Genomic DNA, 19044 nt, shown 5'->3' with positions numbered 1-19044 from the left:
GCATGACTAGATTGACACACGAAATGCGTAGACTGTATCTTACGTTGCAGTAATAGATATTGTGTGTGCAATCGACCCCATGTAAAAATTTTCTATACAAAATATGGTTATCTTTATATGTATTTGTTGACATAAGATCATAAAAAGAAAAGAAAATGTCCAGTAACATGCATTACGTACTAGTGTCCTGTTTTTAAAACATTGAATTGTATTTAGAACTTTTAAAACAGAGATACATTTTTGTAGTATATTACTTTGTCATAATAAAGAAGAATAATAATAAATGAACAAGTACTACAAAGAAAGATTTCTATTTTTACAAAAAAAATGCCATTTTAAGTACGGTACAGAAATTAGGCCATTATCTGACGCGTGAAAAAAAAAAAGCTTCAAATATACAATTCATTAATGTAAGTACTTAATATAGATCCAAGGGTTTCTAATCAAATAACTTTAAATTCAGATCAATTTCCTATCGTCCATATACATTTTCGTTGATGTGGCCAGCGACACGAGTGCTGGAGATTAAAATGGCCCGCGGGTCAAATGAGGTTGGGCATCACTGGTCTATGGTATGAATATGGAAATTGGAAGCTACATTGATATTGCTTTCGTAACAAATTTTATGATTCTTCAAGGCTAGCGAAATTGAGGTTTAAGCTCAATAAATAGCTCCTCTGAAATAAAATATTTTGAAAGATTTCAATGGTCGAAACAGTTTTCAATTAGGTAGTTATTTTTGTCCCAAAGATTTACATCAGGGGTTCTCAACCTGTGGGTCGCGACCCCTTTGGGGGTCGATTGACGATTTGGCAGGGGGTCGCCAAAGAGCATCTAAAAAATGAATTGTTATTGTCTATTCTTCTATTGCTGTATGTGTGAGCGGGGGGGGGGGGGTCGCAGATGAGTGGGGGATTGTAAAAAGGGGTCGCCGAGCATAAAAGGTTGAGAACCGCTGATTTACATTATCTTTCTAATTTCTAGGAAAATCGTTTGAGTCGTTTTCGAAATACAAACTTTTCCTTCCACCATAAAGAGTGCATGCTGATAGTAAGGATTAATTGAAAAATGAATGAAAAATAAGGGTTTACGGTCGCAGAAATAGATGAGATTCAAGTTTTTAACCATTCCATTTAGTTTATTTACCCTACAAAGTAGGGCTTGAAAAATTTGATTTTAGACTCATTAAATTGCTCCTTTGCACGGAAATCTTTAGTAAAAGGCGAAAGATTTACTCGATGTGCAAGGAAGCCAGAGTAAAGAAAATTGTGTGTGCAATCGACCCCATGTAAAAATTTTCTATACAAAATATGGTTATCTTTATATGTATTTGTTGACATAAGATCATAAAAAGAAAAGAAAATGTCCAGTAACATGCATTACGTACTAAAGTCCTGTTTTTAAAACATTGAATTGTATTTAGAACTTTTAAAACAGAGATACATTTTTGTAGAATTTTGCTTTGTCATAATTAAGAAAAATAACAATACATCGACAGGTACTACAAAGAAAGATTTCTATTTTTACAAAAAAAAATGCCATTTTAAGTACGGTACAGAAATTAGGCCATTATCTGACGCGTGAAAAAAAAAAAAAAAGCTTCAAATATACAATTCATTAATGTAAGTACTTAATATAGATCCAAGGGTTTCTAATCAAATAACTTTAAATTCAGGTCAATTTCCTATCGTCCATATACATTTTCGTTGATGTGGCCAGCGACACGAGTGCTGGAGATTAAAATGGCCCGCGGGTCAAATGAGGTTGGGCATGACTGGTCTATGTTATGAATATGGAAATTGGAAGCTACATTGATATTGCTTTCGTAACAAATTTTATGATTCTTCAAGGCTAGCGAAATTGAGGTTTAAGCTCAAAAAATAGCTCCTCTGAAAGAAAATATTTTGAAAGATTTCAATGGTCGAAACAGTTTTCAATTAGGTAGTTATTTTTTGTCCCAAAGATTTACATCAGGGGTTCTCAACCTGTGGGTCGCGACCCCTTTGGGGGTCGATTGACGATTTGGCAGGGGGTCGCCAAAGAGCATCTAAAAAATGAATTGTTATTGTCTATTCTTCTATTGCTGTATGTGTGAGCGGGGGGGGGGGGGTCGCAGATAAGTGGGGGATTGTAAAAAGGGGTCGCCGAGCATAAAAGGTTGAGAACCGCTGATTTACATTATCTTTCTAATTTCTAGGAAAATCGTTTGAGTCGTTTTCGAAATACAAACTTTTCCTTCCACCATAAAGAGTGCATGCTGATAATAAGTATTAATTGAAAAATGAATGAAAAATAAGGGTTGACGGTCGCCGAAATAGATGAGATTCAGGTTTTTAACCATTCCATTTAGTTTATTTACCCTACAAAGTAGGGCTTGAAAAATTTGATTTTAGACTCATTAAATTGCTCCTTTGCACGGAAATCTTTAGTAAAAGGCGAAAGATTTACTTGATGTGCAAGGAAGCCAGAGTAAAAAAAATTGTGTGTGCAATCGACCCCATGTAAAAATTTTCTATACAAAATATGGTTATCTTTATATGTATTTGTTGACATAAGATCATAAAAAGAAAAGAAAATGTCCAGTAACATGCATTACGTACTAAAGTTCTGTTTTTAAAACATTGAATTGTATTTAGAACTTTTAAAACAGAGATACATTTTTGTAGTATTTTTGCTTTGTCATAATAAAGAAAAATAATAATACAACGACAGGTACTACAAAGAAAGATTTCTATTTTTACAAAAAAAAATGCCATTTTAAGTACGGTACAGAAATTAGGCCATTATCTGACGCGTGAAAAAAAAAAAAAAGCTTGAAATATACAATTCATTAATGTAAGTACTTAATATAGATCCAAGGGTTTCTAATCAAATAACTTTAAATTCAGATCAATTTCCTATCGTCCATATACATTTTCGTTGATGTGGCCAGCGACACGAGTGCTGGAGATTAAAATGGCCCGCGGGTCAAATGAGGTTGGGCATCACTGGTCTATGGTATGAATATGGAAATTGGAAGCTACATTGATATTGCTTTCGTAACAAATTTTATGATTCTTCAAGGCTATCGAAATTGAGGTTTAAGCTCAATAAATAGCTCCTCTGAAAGAAAATATTTTGAAAGATTTCAACGGTCGAAACAGTTTTCAATTAGGTAGTTATTTTTGTCCCAAAGATTTATATCAGGGGTTCTCAACGTGTGGTTCGGGACCCCTTTGGGGGTCGATTGACGATTTGGCAGGGGGTCGCCAAAGAGCATCTAAAAAATGAATTGTTATTGTCTATTCTTCTATTGCTGTATGTGTGAGCGGGGGGGGGGGGGGTCGCAGATGAGTGGGGGATTGTAAAAAGGGGTCGCCGAGCATAAAAGGTTGAGAACCGCTGATTTACATTATCTTTCTAATTTCTAGGAAAATCGTTTGAGTCGTTTTCGAAATACAAATTTTTCCTTCCACCATAAAGAGTGCATGCTGATAGTAAGGATTAATTGAAAAATGAATGAAAAATAAGGGTTGACGGTCGCAGTAATAGATGAGATTCAAGTTTTTAACCATTCCATTTAGTTTATTTACCCTACAAAGTAGGGCTTGAAAAATTTGATTTTAGACTCATTAAATTGCTCCTTTGCACGGAAATCTTTAGTAAAAGGCGAAAGATTTACTCGATGTGCAAGGAAGCCAGAGTAAAGAAAATTGTGTGTGCAATCGACCCCATGTAAACATTTTCTATACAAAATATGGTTATCTTTATATGTATTTGTTGACATAAGATCATAAAAAGAAAAGAAAATGTCCAGTAACATGCATTACGTACTAAAGTCCTGTTTTTAAAACATTGAATTGTATTTAGAACTTTTAAAACAGAGATACATTTTTGTAGTATATTGCTTTGTCATAATAAAGAAAAATAATAACACATCGACAGGTACTACAAAGAAAGATTTCTATTTTTACAAAAAAAAAATGCCATTTTAAGTACGGTACAGAAATTAGGCCATTATCTGACGCGTGAAAAAAAAAAAAAGCTTCAAATATACAATTCATTAATGTAAGTACTTAATATAGATCCAAGGGTTTCTAATCAAATAACTTTAAATTCAGATCAATTTCCTATCGTCCATATACATTTTCGTTGATGTGGCCAGCGACACGAGTGCTGGAGATTAAAATGGCCCGCGGGTCAAATGAGGTTGGGCATCACTGGTCTATGGTATGAATATGGAAATTGGAAGCTACATTGATATTGCTTTCGTAACAAATTTTATGATTCTTCAAGGCTATCGAAATTGAGGTTTAAGCTCAATAAATAGCTCCTCTGAAAGAAAATATTTTGAAAGATTTCAACGGTCGAAACAGTTTTCAATTAGGTAGTTATTTTTGTCCCAAAGATTTATATCAGGGGTTCTCAACCTGTGGGTCGCGACCCCTTTGGGGGTCGATTGACGATTTGGCAGGGGGTCGCCAAAGAGCATCTAAAAAATGAATTGTTATTGTCTATTCTTCTATTGCTGTATGTGTGAGCGGGGGGGGGGGGTCGCAGATGAGTGGGGGATTGTAAAAAGGGGTCGCCGAGCATAAAAGGTTGAGAACCGGTGATTTACATTATCTTTCTAATTTCTAGGAAAATCGTTTGAGTCGTTTTCGAAATACAAACTTTTCCTTCCACCATAAAGAGTGCATGCTGATAGTAAGGATTAATTGAAAAATGAATGAAAAATAAGGGTTGACGGTCGCAGTAATAGATGAGATTCAAGTTTTTAACCATTCCATTTAGTTTATTTACCCTACAAAGTAGGGCTTGAAAAATTTGATTTTAGACTCATTAAATTGCTCCTTTGCACGGAAATCTTTAGTAAAAGGCGAAAGATTTACTCGATGTGCAAGGAAGCCAGAGTAAAGAAAATTGTGTGTGCAATCGACCCCATGTAAAAATTTTCTATACAAAATATGGTTATCTTTATATGTATTTGTTGACATAAGATCATAAAAAGAAAAGAAAATGTCCAGTAACATGCATTACGTACTAAAGTCCTGTTTTTAAAACATTGAATTGTATTTAGAACTTTTAAAACAGAGATACATTTTTGTAGTATATTGCTTTGTCATAATAAAGAAAAATAATAATACATCGACAAGTACTACAAAGAAAGATTTCTATTTTTACAAAAAAAAATGCCATTTTAAGTACGGTACAGAAATTAGGCCATTATCTGACGCGTGAAAAAAAAAAAGCTTCAAATATACAATTCATTAATGTAAGTACTTTATATAGATCCAAGGGTTTCTAATCAAATAACTTTAAATTCAGGTCAATTTCCTATCGTCCATATACATTTTCGTTGATTTGGCCAGCGACACGAGTGCTGGAGATTAAAATGGCCCGCGGGTCAAATGAGGTTGGGCATCACTGGTCTATGGTATGAATATGGAAATTGGAAGCTACATTGATATTGCTTTCGTAACAAATTTTATGATTCTTCAAGGCTATCGAAATTGAGGTTTAAGCTCAATAAATAGCTCCTCTGAAAGAAAATATTTTGAAAGATTTCAACGGTCGAAACAGTTTTCAATTAGGTAGTTATTTTTGTCCCAAAGATTTACATCAGGGGTTCTCAACCTGTGGGTCGCGACCCCTTTTGGGGGTCGATTGACGATTTGGCAGGGGGTCGCCAAAGAACATCTAAAAAATGAATTGTTATTGTCTATTCTTCTATTGCTGTATGTGTGAGCGGTGGGGGGGGGGTCGCAGATGAGTGGGGGATTATAAAAAGGGGTCGCCGAGCATAAAAGGTTGAGAACCGCTGATTTACATTATCTTTCTAATTTCTAGGAAAATCGTTTGAGTCGTTTTCGAAATACAAACTTTTCCTTCCACCATAAAGAGTGCATGCTGATAGTAAGGATTAATTGAAAAATGAATGAAAAATAAGGGTTGACGGTCGCAGAAATAGATGAGATTCAAGTTTTTAACCATTCCATTTAGTTTATTTACCCTACAAAGTAGGGCTTGAAAAATTTGATTTTAGACTCATTAAATTGCTCCTTTGCACGGAAATCTTTAGTAAAAGGCGAAAGATTTACTCGATGTGCAAGGAAGCCAGAGTAAAAAAAATTGTGTGTGCAATCGACCCCATGTAAAAATTTTCTATACAAAATATGGTTATCTTTATATGTATTTGTTGACATAAGATCATAAAAAGAAAAGAAAATGTCCAGTAACATGCATTACGTACTAAAGTCCTGTTTTTAAAACATTGAATTGTATTTAGAACTTTTAAAACAGAGATACATTTTTGTAGTATATTGCTTTGTCATAATAAAGAAAAATAATAATACATCGACAAGTACTACAAAGAAAGATTTCTATTTTTACAAAAAAAAATGCCATTTTAAGTACGGTACAGAAATTAGGCCATTATCTGACGCGTGAAAAAAAAAAGCTTCAAATATACAATTCATTAATGTAAGTACTTTATATAGATCCAAGGGTTTCTAATCAAATAACTTTAAATTCAGGTCAATTTCCTATCGTCCATATACATTTTCGTTGATTTGGCCAGCGACACGAGTGCTGGAGATTAAAATGGCCCGCGGGTCAAATGAGGTTGGGCATCACTGGTCTATGGTATGAATATGGAAATTGGAAGCTACATTGATATTGCTTTCGTAACAAATTTTATGATTCTTCAAGGCTATCGAAATTGAGGTTTAAGCTCAATAAATAGCTCCTCTGAAAGAAAATATTTTGAAAGATTTCAACGGTCGAAACAGTTTTCAATTAGGTAGTTATTTTTGTCCCAAAGATTTACATCAGGGGTTCTCAACCTGTGGGTCGCGACCCCTTTTGGGGGTCGATTGACGATTTGGCAGGGGGTCGCCAAAGAGCATCTAAAAAATGAATTGTTATTGTCTATTCTTCTATTGCTGTATGTGTGAGCGGTGGGGGGGGGGGTCGCAGATGAGTGGGGGATTATAAAAAGGGGTCGCCGAGCATAAAAGGTTGAGAACCGCTGATTTACATTATCTTTCTAATTTCTAGGAAAATCGTTTGAGTCGTTTTCGAAATACAAACTTTTCCTTCCACCATAAAGAGTGCATGCTGATAGTAAGGATTAATTGAAAAATGAATGAAAAATAAGGGTTGACGGTCGCAGAAATAGATGAGATTCAAGTTTTTAACCATTCCATTTAGTTTATTTACCCTACAAAGTAGGGCTTGAAAAATTTGATTTCAGACTCATTAAATTGCTCCTTTGCACGGAAATCTTTAGTAAAAGGCGAAAGATTTACTCGATGTGCAAGGAAGCCAGAGTAAAGAAAATTGTGTGTGCAATCGACCCCATGTAAAAATTTTCTATACAAAATATGGTTATCTTTATATGTATTTGTTGACATAAGATCATAAAAAGAAAAGAAAATGTCCAGTAACATGCATTACGTACTAAAGTCCTGTTTTTAAAACATTGAATTGTATTTAGAACTTTTAAAACAGAGATACATTTTTGTAGTATTTTGCTTTGTCATAATAAAGAATAATAATAATACATCGACAAGTACTACAAAGAAAGATTTCTATTTTTACAAAAAAAAATGCCATTTTAAGTACGGTACAGAAATTAGGCCATTATCTGACGCGTGAAAAAAAAAAAAAAAGCTTCAAATATACAATTCATTAATGTAAGTACTTTATATAGATCCAAGGGTTTCTAATCAAATAACTTTAAATTCAGGTCAATTTCCTATCGTCCATATACATTTTCGTTGATGTGGCCAGCGACACGAGTGCTGGAGATTAAAATGGCCCGCGGGTCAAATGAGGTTGGGCATCACTGGTCTATGGTATGAATATGGAAATAGGAAGCTACATTGATATTGCTTTCGTAACAAATTTTATGATTCTTCAAGGCTATCGAAATTGAGGTTTAAGCTCAATAAATAGCTCCTCTGAAAGAAAATATTTTGAAAGATTTCAACGGTCGAAACAGTTTTCAATTAGGTAGTTATTTTTGTCCCAAAGATTTACATCAGGGGTTATAAACCTGTGGGTCGCGACCCCTTTGGGGGTCGATTGACGATTTGGCAGGGGGTCGCCAAAGAGCATCTAAAAAATGAATTGTTATTGTCTAATCTTCTATTGCTGTATGTGTGAGCGGGGGGGGGGGGGTCGCAGATGAGTGGGGGATTGTAAAAAGGGGTCGCCGAGCATAAAAGGTTGAGAACCGCTGATTTACATTATCTTTCTAATTTCTAGGAAAATCGTTTGAGTCGTTTTCGAAATACAAATTTTTCCTTCCACCATAAAGAGTGCATGCTGATAGTAAGGATTAATTGAAAAATGAATGAAAAATAAGGGTTGACGGTCGCAGTAATAGATGAGATTCAAGTTTTTAACCATTCCATTTAGTTTATTTACCCTACAAAGTAGGGCTTGAAAAATTTGATTTTAGACTCATTAAATTGCTCCTTTGCACGGAAATCTTTAGTAAAAGGCGAAAGATTTACTCGATGTGCAAGGAAGCCAGAGTAAAGAAAATTGTGTGTGCAATCGACCCCATGTAAACATTTTCTATACAAAATATGGTTATCTTTATATGTATTTGTTGACATAAGATCATAAAAAGAAAAGAAAATGTCCAGTAACATGCATTACGTACTAAAGTCCTGTTTTTAAAACATTGAATTGTATTTAGAACTTTTAAAACAGAGATACATTTTTGTAGTATATTGCTTTGTCATAATAAAGAAAAATAATAACACATCGACAGGTACTACAAAGAAAGATTTCTATTTTTACAAAAAAAAAATGCCATTTTAAGTACGGTACAGAAATTAGGCCATTATCTGACGCGTGAAAAAAAAAAAAAAAAGCTTCAAATATACAATTCATTAATGTAAGTACTTAATATAGATCCAAGGGTTTCTAATCAAATAACTTTAAATTCAGATCAATTTCCTATCGTCCATATACATTTTCGTTGATGTGGCCAGCGACACGAGTGCTGGAGATTAAAATGGCCCGCGGGTCAAATGAGGTTGGGCATCACTGGTCTATGGTATGAATATGGAAATTGGAAGCTACATTGATATTGCTTTCGTAACAAATTTTATGATTCTTCAAGGCTATCGAAATTGAGGTTTAAGCTCAATAAATAGCTCCTCTGAAAGAAAATATTTTGAAAGATTTCAACGGTCGAAACAGTTTTCAATTAGGTAGTTATTTTTGTCCCAAAGATTTACATCAGGGGTTCTCAACCTGTGGGTCGCGACCCCTTTTGGGGGTCGATTGACGATTTGGCAGGGGGTCGCCAAAGAACATCTAAAAAATGAATTGTTATTGTCTATTCTTCTATTGCTGTATGTGTGAGCGGTGGGGGGGGGGGTCGCAGATGAGTGGGGGATTATAAAAAGGGGTCGCCGAGCATAAAAGGTTGAGAACCGCTGATTTACATTATCTTTCTAATTTCTAGGAAAATCGTTTGAGTCGTTTTCGAAATACAAACTTTTCCTTCCACCATAAAGAGTGCATGCTGATAGTAAGGATTAATTGAAAAATGAATGAAAAATAAGGGTTGACGGTCGCAGAAATAGATGAGATTCAAGTTTTTAACCATTCCATTTAGTTTATTTACCCTACAAAGTAGGGCTTGAAAAATTTGATTTTAGACTCATTAAATTGCTCCTTTGCACGGAAATCTTTAGTAAAAGGCGAAAGATTTACTCGATGTGCAAGGAAGCCAGAGTAAAAAAAATTGTGTGTGCAATCGACCCCATGTAAAAATTTTCTATACAAAATATGGTTATCTTTATATGTATTTGTTGACATAAGATCATAAAAAGAAAAGAAAATGTCCAGTAACATGCATTACGTACTAAAGTCCTGTTTTTAAAACATTGAATTGTATTTAGAACTTTTAAAACAGAGATACATTTTTGTAGTATATTGCTTTGTCATAATAAAGAAAAATAATAATACATCGACAAGTACTACAAAGAAAGATTTCTATTTTTACAAAAAAAAAATGCCATTTTAAGTACGGTACAGAAATTAGGCCATTATCTGACGCGTGAAAAAAAAAAAGCTTCAAATATACAATTCATTAATGTAAGTACTTTATATAGATCCAAGGGTTTCTAATCAAATAACTTTAAATTCAGGTCAATTTCCTATCGTCCATATACATTTTCGTTGATTTGGCCAGCGACACGAGTGCTGGAGATTAAAATGGCCCGCGGGTCAAATGAGGTTGGGCATCACTGGTCTATGGTATGAATATGGAAATTGGAAGCTACATTGATATTGCTTTCGTAACAAATTTTATGATTCTTCAAGGCTATCGAAATTGAGGTTTAAGCTCAATAAATAGCTCCTCTGAAAGAAAATATTTTGAAAGATTTCAACGGTCGAAACAGTTTTCAATTAGGTAGTTATTTTTGTCCCAAAGATTTACATCAGGGGTTCTCAACCTGTGGGTCGCGACCCCTTTTGGGGGTCGATTGACGATTTGGCAGGGGGTCGCCAAAGAGCATCTAAAAAATGAATTGTTATTGTCTATTCTTCTATTGCTGTATGTGTGAGCGGTGGGGGGGGGGGGGGTCGCAGATGAGTGGGGGATTATAAAAAGGGGTCGCCGAGCATAAAAGGTTGAGAACCGCTGATTTACATTATCTTTCTAATTTCTAGGAAAATCGTTTGAGTCGTTTTCGAAATACAAACTTTTCCTTCCACCATAAAGAGTGCATGCTGATAGTAAGGATTAATTGAAAAATGAATGAAAAATAAGGGTTGACGGTCGCAGAAATAGATGAGATTCAAGTTTTTAACCATTCCATTTAGTTTATTTACCCTACAAAGTAGGGCTTGAAAAATTTGATTTCAGACTCATTAAATTGCTCCTTTGCACGGAAATCTTTAGTAAAAGGCGAAAGATTTACTCGATGTGCAAGGAAGCCAGAGTAAAGAAAATTGTGTGTGCAATCGACCCCATGTAAAAATTTTCTATACAAAATATGGTTATCTTTATATGTATTTGTTGACATAAGATCATAAAAAGAAAAGAAAATGTCCAGTAACATGCATTACGTACTAAAGTCCTGTTTTTAAAACATTGAATTGTATTTAGAACTTTTAAAACAGAGATACATTTTTGTAGTATTTTGCTTTGTCATAATAAAGAATAATAATAATACATCGACAAGTACTACAAAGAAAGATTTCTATTTTTACAAAAAAAAATGCCATTTTAAGTACGGTACAGAAATTAGGCCATTATCTGACGCGTGAAAAAAAAAAAAAAAGCTTCAAATATACAATTCATTAATGTAAGTACTTTATATAGATCCAAGGGTTTCTAATCAAATAACTTTAAATTCAGGTCAATTTCCTATCGTCCATATACATTTTCGTTGATGTGGCCAGCGACACGAGTGCTGGAGATTAAAATGGCCCGCGGGTCAAATGAGGTTGGGCATCACTGGTCTATGGTATGAATATGGAAATAGGAAGCTACATTGATATTGCTTTCGTAACAAATTTTATGATTCTTCAAGGCTATCGAAATTGAGGTTTAAGCTCAATAAATAGCTCCTCTGAAAGAAAATATTTTGAAAGATTTCAACGGTCGAAACAGTTTTCAATTAGGTAGTTATTTTTGTCCCAAAGATTTACATCAGGGGTTATAAACCTGTGGGTCGCGACCCCTTTGGGGGTCGATTGACGATTTGGCAGGGGGTCGCCAAAGAGCATCTAAAAAATGAATTGTTATTGTCTAATCTTCTATTGCTGTATGTGTGAGCGGGGGGGGGGTCGCAGATGAGTGGGGGATTGTAAAAAGGGGTCGCCGAGCATAAAAGGTTGAGAACCGCTGATTTACATTATCTTTCTAATTTCTAGGAAAATCGTTTGAGTCGTTTTCGAAATACAAATTTTTCCTTCCACCATAAAGAGTGCATGCTGATAGTAAGGATTAATTGATAAATGAATGAAAAATAAGGGTTGACGGTCGCAGTAATAGATGAGATTCAAGTTTTTAACCATTCCATTTAGTTTATTTACCCTACAAAGTAGGGCTTGAAAAATTTGATTTTAGACTCATTAAATTGCTCCTTTGCACGGAAATCTTTAGTAAAAGGCGAAAGATTTACTCGATGTGCAAGGAAGCCAGAGTAAAGAAAATTGTGTGTGCAATCGACCCCATGTAAACATTTTCTATACAAAATATGGTTATCTTTATATGTATTTGTTGACATAAGATCATAAAAAGAAAAGAAAATGTCCAGTAACATGCATTACGTACTAAAGTCCTGTTTTTAAAACATTGAATTGTATTTAGAACTTTTAAAACAGAGATACATTTTTGTAGTATATTGCTTTGTCATAATAAAGAAAAATAATAACACATCGACAGGTACTACAAAGAAAGATTTCTATTTTTACAAAAAAAAAATGCCATTTTAAGTACGGTACAGAAATTAGGCCATTATCTGACGCGTGAAAAAAAAAAAAAAGCTTCAAATATACAATTCATTAATGTAAGTACTTAATATAGATCCAAGGGTTTCTAATCAAATAACTTTAAATTCAGATCAATTTCCTATCGTCCATATACATTTTCGTTGATGTGGCCAGCGACACGAGTGCTGGAGATTAAAATGGCCCGCGGGTCAAATGAGGTTGGGCATCACTGGTCTATCGTATGAATATGGAAATTGGAAGCTACATTGATATTGCTTTCGTAACAAATTTTATGATTCTTCAAGGCTATCGAAATTGAGGTTTAAGCTCAATAAATAGCTCCTCTGAAAGAAAATATTTTGAAAGATTTCAACGGTCGAAACAGTTTTCAATTAGGTAGTTATTTTTGTCCCAAAGATTTATATCAGGGGTTCTCAACCTGTGGGTCGCGACCCCTTTGGGGGTCGATTGACGATATGGCAGGGGGTCGCCAAAGAGCATCTAAAAAATGAATTGTTATTGTCTATTCTTCTATTGCTGTATGTGTGAGCGGGGGGGGGGGTCGCAGATGAGTGGGGGATTGTAAAAAGGGGTCGCCGAGCATAAAAGGTTGAGAACCGGTGATTTACATTATCTTTCTAATTTCTAGGAAAATCGTTTGAGTCGTTTTCGAAATACAAACTTTTCCTTCCACCATAAAGAGTGCATGCTGATAGTAAGGATTAATTGAAAAATGAATGAAAAATAAGGGTTGACGGTCGCAGTAATAGATGAGATTCAAGTTTTTAACCATTCCATTTAGTTTATTTACCCTACAAAGTAGGGCTTGAAAAATTTGATTTTAGACTCATTAAATTGCTCCTTTGCACGGAAATCTTTAGTAAAAGGCGAAAGATTTACTCGATGTGCAAGGAAGCCAGAGTAAAGAAAATTGTGTGTGCAATCGACCCCATGTAAAAATTTTCTATACAAAATATGGTTATCTTTATATGTATTTGTTGACATAAGATCATAAAAAGAAAAGAAAATGTCCAGTAACATGCATTACGTACTAAAGTCCTGTTTTTAAAACATTGAATTGTATTTAGAACTTTTAAAACAGAGATACATTTTTGTAGTATATTGCTTTGTCATAATAAAGAAAAATAATAATACATCGACAAGTACTACAAAGAAAGATTTCTATTTTTACAAAAAAAAATGCCATTTTAAGTACGGTACAGAAATTAGGCCATTATCTGACGCGTGAAAAAAAAAAAGCTTCAAATATACAATTCATTAATGTAAGTACTTTATATAGATCCAAGGGTTTCTAATCAAATAACTTTAAATTCAGGTCAATTTCCTATCGTCCATATACATTTTCGTTGATGTGGCCAGCGACACGAGTGCTGGAGATTAAAATGGCCCGCGGGTCAAATGAGGTTGGGCATCACTGGTCTATGGTATGAATATGGAAATAGGAAGCTACATTGATATTGCTTTCGTAACAAATTTTATGATTCTTCAAGGCTATCGAAATTGAGGTTTAAGCTCAATAAATAGCTCCTCTGAAAGAAAATATTTTGAAAGATTTCAACGGTCGAAACAGTTTTCAATTAGGTAGTTATTTTTGTCCCAAAGATTTACATCAGGGGTTCTCAACCTGTGGGTCGCGACCCCTTTTGGGGGTCGATTGACGATTTGGCAGGGGGTCGCCAAAGAACATCTAAAAAATGAATTGTTATTGTCTATTCTTCTATTGCTGTATGTGTGAGCGGTGGGGGGGGGGTCGCAGATGAGTGGGGGATTATAAAAAGGGGTCGCCGAGCATAAAAGGTTGAGAACCGCTGATTTACATTATCTTTCTAATTTCTAGGAAAATCGTTTGAGTCGTTTTCGAAATACAAACTTTTCCTTCCACCATAAAGAGTGCATGCTGATAGTAAGGATTAATTGAAAAATGAATGAAAAATAAGGGTTGACGGTCGCAGAAATAGATGAGATTCAAGTTTTTAACCATTCCATTTAGTTTATTTACCCTACAAAGTAGGGCTTGAAAAATTTGATTTTAGACTCATTAAATTGCTCCTTTGCACGGAAATCTTTAGTAAAAGGCGAAAGATTTACTCGATGTGCAAGGAAGCCAGAGTAAAAAAAATTGTGTGTGCAATCGACCCCATGTAAAAATTTTCTATACAAAATATGGTTATCTTTATATGTATTTGTTGACATAAGATCATAAAAAGAAAAGAAAATGTCCAGTAACATGCATTACGTACTAAAGTCTTGTTTTTAGAATATTAAATTGTATTTAGAACTTTTAAAACAGAGATACATTTTTGTAGTATATTGCTTTGAATAAAGACTTTTCTCTAACGGTAGTAAAGCAAGAGTTGCCCCCTAGCATTTACCAAGGACCATTAAATTTTATTGATGCTCTCCCTTTTATTATTATCTAATATATTCTTAGGCTATAGATCTATTATTAGTCGTTATAATTTATCACCGAAGGAAAGAAACATAAATACTGAAAAACATATCTGGAACTAATTATATAATTCATATTCAATATGCCAGGTTTGTAAATTTAGAGGGACTAATCATAGACTCTTGAAACTCAATGCCAATAAGCTCCCTTTCGCCGGTCAATGCTGTATGGGCAGATGTCTTTGTATCACATCTCTATTACCAGTGTTGGGAAATGTTCTACAATGGACCACACTAACCGCGCGGATGTCCTTGTGAAACGGCTCCTGGAAGTGTTTGGATCGTGTCAGGAATTTTTTAGCAGCAAAAAAATAGTCGACAATTTAAACTAGCCCGAAAACTAAGAACTCAAAGATGTAAGATTATAACACTTCCACTTCTGCCTGCAGACAAAGCCTCCATCGCCTCTTTGACCTATTAAATACCGTTTACAATAGTAAAAAAAAAAAGCTTTAAATTGTGTACATAATTAAACGTTTAAGACTAAGACTGCTTTATTGATTCTTACGGAAATCTGTTGTGATTACTAGAACTCTTTTCTCATATAAGACAACACAACAGAAAAATACACATAAATACAACAAACACAACATCAAGAGTTCATTGAGCGACTACACCACTGGCGGATCCAGGGGGGGGGGGGGCGGTAGGGGCGATCGCCCCCCCCCCCCCCACTCGGCCGACCCCCCCCCCCAGGGGCGGACGAATTATAGTATAGAATTCACACAATTTGTATGTGAATTTATTACTTATGTTAATAATATATACTAATTATTTATATTTCAACCTATTTTTAGATTATTTCGCCCCCCCCCTTCTAGTATTTTGGCCGATTTGGTAGGGTCGGGAGGGGGGCGATGGCATCAATCCGCCCCCCCCCCCACCATAAACTTTCGAGTGGGGGGGGCGGTCCTATTTATTTGTAGAAATCACAGCTTGCTAACAGAATCAATTAAATATATTTATGGTGGGGGGGGGGGCGGTCCTATTTATTTGTAGAAATCACAGCTTGCTAACAGAATCAATTAAATATATATATGATTAAAACTTGTTATTGGTATTTTAACCAGTCTTTATATAATTTCGTTCATCTGTTGACCGATTGGAAGGGAAAGAGCGAATACGTCCACTGCCCTTCCCATCTAAACCCTTTGAGTGGGGGGGGATGCTCCTACTTTATGGAGAAATCATAGTATGTGAACAAAATTAGTCGAATATCTATATAATATAAACAGGTGGAAGTGCGATACATGCAATCCCCTTCCCCCCATCGGACAAATCAATACTTTTTCTTTTTGTATTATAGTAAGAAATTACATAATTTAAAAAATCTGTCACTAATATAATTTTTATATGCTATAAAGTAAATTCTTATATCGAGTCGCCCAACCCTATTCTTTAATGCAAAATGCAATCAATAGCAGAAATTATAAAAAGGAGCGAGAATTAATGGTTTTCATTTTATCGCCCTTCCCCTTTCCAGACAGAGTTTGTGTAATTTGACATGAATTTATCATAACTATTTTAATTAAGAAAGACTTTGCTTTGAAAAAGTTATAATTCAAACGAATTTTTTCAATATAACAGTCACGGTTGAGATGAGTTCAAAAGCCAGATAATCTTTCCCTAGTCGACTTTTCCCAACCTTTACTCTATCTCATATTTTTCTAGTTAAATAAATTTAGGACTATAACTCACAATTTATGCTAGAATTTTATTGAATATTATTATTCGAATATTTTTTTTTCGGCTGCGATCCTCAAAACCTTAATTTAAATATGTGGGGTATCTAATCTTTTCAAAGAACAAATCGGTTTTATTTGCAATGTATTAAGGGACTATAAATTCATATTAGAATATTTTTCTCATTATTCAAAAGGCACTTTATAATAGAATGAATAATGAGCTGTAGGTCAGGAGAATGCGTTACTGCAGTGAAGAATGCCAGAAAACGCTTTTAGCGTCGAGGCTTCGCCACGAACCTCACTGATGAATAATAAGCTGTAGATGTCAGGAGAATGCGTTTCTGCAGTGAAGAATGTAAGAAAACGCTTTTGGAGTCGGGGCTTCGCCCCGAACCACACTAAAAAGTAATGAGCTCTAGATGTCAGAAGAATGCGTTTCAGCCGTCAAAAATGCAAGAAAACGCTTTTGGCGTCGGGGCTTCGCCCCGAGTCCCATGATAAATAATGAGCTGTAGATGTCAGAAGAATGCGTTTCTGCAGAGAAAAATGCAAGAAAACGCTTTTGGGCGAACCCCACTGAAGAAGCTTACAGCGCTCTCCCAGACCCCCAAGCTTGCAAGAGAAAGACTGTTTTTTTTCTGTTTTTTTCGCCGAAGATTGAGAAACAGTCTTATTTTATTCTCATATATCGAATATATATATATATATATATATATATATATATATATATATATATATATATATATATATATATATATATATAAATGCTGTACGCACGTTTATGCATAGGGTTAGGGTTTACTGGGCGTTAGGGTTAGGGTTTGGAAAAAAATCGCCCCCCCCCACTCCAAAGTTCTGGATCCGCCAGTGGACTACACACAGGCATCTTGATGCTTTTCATGTTCCCTGATTAACGGGTGGCGGTGATATAGTCTGACCAAGTGAGGTACGAACGAGCTTTTGTATCGCTCTGTTCTTGTTTTGATTGACAGCAGTCGCGACGACCTGACGTAGTTCTGATGGAGCGGATGGCAGTTGTCTTCCAAGATTTTTTCGATTTTCCTTAGACACTCTTGTTCAAAAAGTTCCTTTAAATATGGTAATGTTGTGAGTGTAATTTTTGATGCCCTTTTTATGTTTTCTAGACGTCGTAACAGTTTAAATGAAGCGTTGCCTTGCCAACAATTTATTCCGTATGTTTGCAGATTTTGTTTAGTCGCACCGTAAAAAGTATCTAATTCATAAGCCAATATAGAAAATATCAATAACAATGGACAAACAGAAAAACGTAGACACTTACGTTAAAGTATAGTTATTTATGGTGTCTTTGTGTGTGTCCATTAAAATACGCTTTGAAAGAATTCAATATAAAGAGTACTGGGGCAGGTAAAGTTCTTTCAAGAGAGTGACTTGAAGCAGCTCCACAGTCCACAACCATGACCAAAAGTTGTCTGGATCACGTTAGGGTTGGGTGTATTCTAAGATGATCAACTTCAACTCCATTTCCTCTCCAGGTTGCTAGAAAGAGTCTTTGTTTATCAGTCAATAGTCTTAGATTTCAACCGCAAATTTCAGTATTGAATAAGCGAACCAAAATCAAGACTGGTTCAATAAGCCTAACTGAGACAGCAAAAAGTCATAATAAATTAAAGTCATTAACTATGAAGTGAAGAAAAATGAGACAAACAATGGTCCAAGAAGTAAACAAAGAGTTCCTTTAGAGAAGAACTTATTCAATACTGTTGCTTTTAGCTTTGGATGTATGATTTTAGCGGCCCCCTGAAAGTGCAATTATCGCTGTTAGTTTTGTGTGTCCTGTCTGTCGGTTCGTCCATTCCGTTTAGATCTTAAGAACTAGAAAAGATAGTGAAAATCCGATATCATGATACTTTAGATCTTTCAAAATTCTGATGCAACGGCTACGTTTTTCTTTACTGCAAGCAAGCGAAAATATTAATTTTTAAAATCAACTATGCATGCATTTTTTTTTTCATAAAATTACACCATTTTTACAGATATTCACTATTAATAGTACAAAACAGGGGATGCTAATATTAGTAGGGGAGGAGATTTTCCAGAATATTTCAAACACATTTATGCACACTGTTTTCTAACGTAATTTTATTTAAAAAGTTTGTATCACTAAATTCAGTAATTTATGTCATACAGGCTGCTTCCTTTTATAAACTCAATGGATCCAGTTCACCATCTCCCGTAGCTTACTAAGTGTGTTCAAGCAAGGCCAAAACAGGTAACAAAAATAATCAGAGTAACCCAAGAGTAACACATTAGTAGTTAGTAGCCTCAGAGCACTTCTCAGACCTGCGATTTATAACAGATAATGTTAGGGTCAACACAGAATTTCTAGCCTAGGTCACCTCGATTCGGGAGCTAAGCGCCAGCCGCTAGGTCATTCTCAATCGCCGCGAATACCTTTTGT

The 19044-nt window shown here is 34.9% G+C and overlaps 12 non-coding genes across 12 annotated transcripts; all 12 read right to left on the bottom strand.

Moving 5' to 3' along the window:
* Window positions 1-1144: 1144 nt before the first annotated feature.
* On the bottom strand, window positions 1145-1260 carry LOC129927509 (U5 spliceosomal RNA). Its single transcript, XR_008779115.1, has one exon. It is a non-coding gene; the product is annotated as a U5 spliceosomal RNA (small nuclear RNA).
* Window positions 1261-2357: 1097 nt separating this feature from the next.
* On the bottom strand, window positions 2358-2473 carry LOC129927512 (U5 spliceosomal RNA). Its single transcript, XR_008779119.1, has one exon. It is a non-coding gene; the product is annotated as a U5 spliceosomal RNA (small nuclear RNA).
* Window positions 2474-3570: 1097 nt separating this feature from the next.
* Window positions 3571-3686, bottom strand: LOC129927507 (U5 spliceosomal RNA). Its single transcript, XR_008779113.1, has one exon. It is a non-coding gene; the product is annotated as a U5 spliceosomal RNA (small nuclear RNA).
* A 1094-nt stretch (window positions 3687-4780) lies between these two features.
* Window positions 4781-4896, bottom strand: LOC129927506 (U5 spliceosomal RNA). The gene has a single exon (XR_008779112.1). It is a non-coding gene; the product is annotated as a U5 spliceosomal RNA (small nuclear RNA).
* Window positions 4897-5989: 1093 nt separating this feature from the next.
* LOC129927505 (U5 spliceosomal RNA) lies at window positions 5990-6105 on the bottom strand. Its single transcript, XR_008779111.1, has one exon. It is a non-coding gene; the product is annotated as a U5 spliceosomal RNA (small nuclear RNA).
* Window positions 6106-7198: 1093 nt separating this feature from the next.
* LOC129927511 (U5 spliceosomal RNA) lies at window positions 7199-7314 on the bottom strand. Its single transcript, XR_008779117.1, has one exon. It is a non-coding gene; the product is annotated as a U5 spliceosomal RNA (small nuclear RNA).
* Window positions 7315-8410: 1096 nt separating this feature from the next.
* Window positions 8411-8526, bottom strand: LOC129927504 (U5 spliceosomal RNA). Its single transcript, XR_008779110.1, has one exon. It is a non-coding gene; the product is annotated as a U5 spliceosomal RNA (small nuclear RNA).
* A 1100-nt stretch (window positions 8527-9626) lies between these two features.
* On the bottom strand, window positions 9627-9742 carry LOC129927503 (U5 spliceosomal RNA). The gene has a single exon (XR_008779109.1). It is a non-coding gene; the product is annotated as a U5 spliceosomal RNA (small nuclear RNA).
* A 1098-nt stretch (window positions 9743-10840) lies between these two features.
* LOC129927510 (U5 spliceosomal RNA) lies at window positions 10841-10956 on the bottom strand. Its single transcript, XR_008779116.1, has one exon. It is a non-coding gene; the product is annotated as a U5 spliceosomal RNA (small nuclear RNA).
* A 1093-nt stretch (window positions 10957-12049) lies between these two features.
* Window positions 12050-12165, bottom strand: LOC129927563 (U5 spliceosomal RNA). The gene has a single exon (XR_008779162.1). It is a non-coding gene; the product is annotated as a U5 spliceosomal RNA (small nuclear RNA).
* Window positions 12166-13259: 1094 nt separating this feature from the next.
* Window positions 13260-13375, bottom strand: LOC129927562 (U5 spliceosomal RNA). The gene has a single exon (XR_008779161.1). It is a non-coding gene; the product is annotated as a U5 spliceosomal RNA (small nuclear RNA).
* A 1093-nt stretch (window positions 13376-14468) lies between these two features.
* Window positions 14469-14584, bottom strand: LOC129927561 (U5 spliceosomal RNA). The gene has a single exon (XR_008779159.1). It is a non-coding gene; the product is annotated as a U5 spliceosomal RNA (small nuclear RNA).
* Between the last annotated feature and the right edge of the window lie 4460 nt (window positions 14585-19044).

Source organism: Biomphalaria glabrata, chromosome 7 (genome assembly GCF_947242115.1).
Source record: "Biomphalaria glabrata chromosome 7, xgBioGlab47.1, whole genome shotgun sequence".
Classification (NCBI taxonomy): Eukaryota; Metazoa; Mollusca; class Gastropoda; family Planorbidae; genus Biomphalaria; species Biomphalaria glabrata.
Note: the sequence above shows the minus strand (reverse complement) of the source record. Positions and strands in the feature narration are given on the sequence as shown.